Genomic DNA, 1,855 nt, shown 5'->3' on the forward strand with positions numbered 1-1,855 from the left:
TTTTTTTTTTTTTTTTTTTTTGCCAAATTTGAAGCAAGCTTTCAGTAACTATTGGTTAGGACGGATTTTATTCTGGACCACTGCCTGGAATTCTCAGCTGAGTAGCCCAAGACAAATTATGGAAGCTTTTTAAAAAAATTATCGGGATAGGTGAGATGGCTCAGTGGGTAAGAGCACTGACTGCTCTTTCAAAGGTCCTGAGTTTAAATCCCAGCAACCACATGGTGGCTCACTAGAACCCGTAATGAGATCTGACGCCCTCTTCTGGTGTGTCTGAAGACAGCTACAGTGTACTTCTTTAGGCTTTTACTTTTGAAGAAGAGACAAAAACTTTACAATTTGATGTTCCCCTGTACCTGAGTTAATCTATTGCCAAGAACAAGAGAGTTTCCATTGCAAATTAATGGGATTTTGAAACAGAGATTTTGGAAAACACATGTCTGAATATATTGAAACCAAATCTCCTCTCAAGGCATGTGCACAATAAAAAATATAATCCAACTTGCATAAACTTGAAGGTACAGGAAAGGATTTGGGCCTCTGGGAAACAGGGCAACCTGGGAAATTTTATTGTATGTTACATGAATGGACTCCAGAAGTTGATTTATATTGGAGAAAAATCTACCTCATCCAAGGATTCTAGAACTTTAGGTCCTAACAAAGATGAGGTACCCATGCCAAGGCCCTAACTAACTCTCCCCATCCAAACCACTTTGTAGTGAAGCAGAGAGAAATCTCTAGCTTTGGAAGGAAAAGGTACCAAGAGGTACACGCTGGGTCAAAGAGAGACTCCAGGAAAGAGCACCTCAGAAACTGGTCAACGTGGAGTGAGTTCGTTAGCAGGTTGGCCATTGTAGTTTCCAGTGACATCATCAGTAGTCACTTCCCTGGACAATCTCTTGTATCCAGGGGAACCCTAGAATTTTCTGTGATGTCACCAGTGTTGTGGTTACACCAATTGCCTTTGGAATATTCCCACAGAAGATACTGTGTTCAGAGGCAGTCATGTTCTCAATGCTGCGGAGGATATTTCAGAGGGACAATGAAATACACACTAAGACCAGACCTAGGCAAGACGATGCCAGCCTTCGGCCACGTTGGCAAATGGGAAGAATGAAATGGTCATGGGGAAGGCACAGTGAGTCCTGGGCAAAGGTTGGGAAGCTTCCTGGAGGGGTGGGCTTGATCTGGTCATTCCAGAAATACGGCTAATGATTTCAATCCTCAATATGCCTCAGCGGCAGACACAGAGTCAAGAATTTCTCATAATTAGTTTTCCAGAGAGCTAGAAATTCACAAGCATGCAATTCCTTTGCTGAGGAGCTTCATTTCCTCCTGTGTGGTAAATTATGCCAGAAGAAAGCTCTGAGAACAACAAAATGTTGCTCTCAGGATAGAGTGTGGAAGTACTTCATCCAGATACAGTTTGCTGTAGGTTACATGAGGATGTGATGCCAACAGAGAAGGATATGCCATTGCTCATGAATCAAGGCCTCTGACACTTTGGTATTATACACACATGATGTGACCTTATTCACAGTCTGGGGTGAAACCAACATGTATTTTAAAAAGCAGGGGAAGGGGTTGGGTGCTGGTGTTTATTGTCAATCTTTTTTTGTGCTAAACATTACAGACTTCATTGGCAAATATAACCTGACAATGTCCCTCTTTTTTTTTTTTTTTTTTGCCCAGGCCAGTTCATGCCATTCAAGGCTAGGGGGATTACAGTAGGGAATGCAGTATATGTTTAGTGATGGTGGTTTCAAACAGGGACCTAGCTGAGGAGGTGTGATTGAAGATAGCTTTCCTGCACTTTGAGGGATTCTTTAGGTCTCTAGGTTTTCCTCTTCCTTAG

The sequence above is a fragment of the Mastomys coucha genome, unplaced genomic scaffold (genome assembly GCF_008632895.1).
Source record: "Mastomys coucha isolate ucsf_1 unplaced genomic scaffold, UCSF_Mcou_1 pScaffold10, whole genome shotgun sequence".
Classification (NCBI taxonomy): domain Eukaryota; kingdom Metazoa; phylum Chordata; class Mammalia; order Rodentia; family Muridae; genus Mastomys; species Mastomys coucha.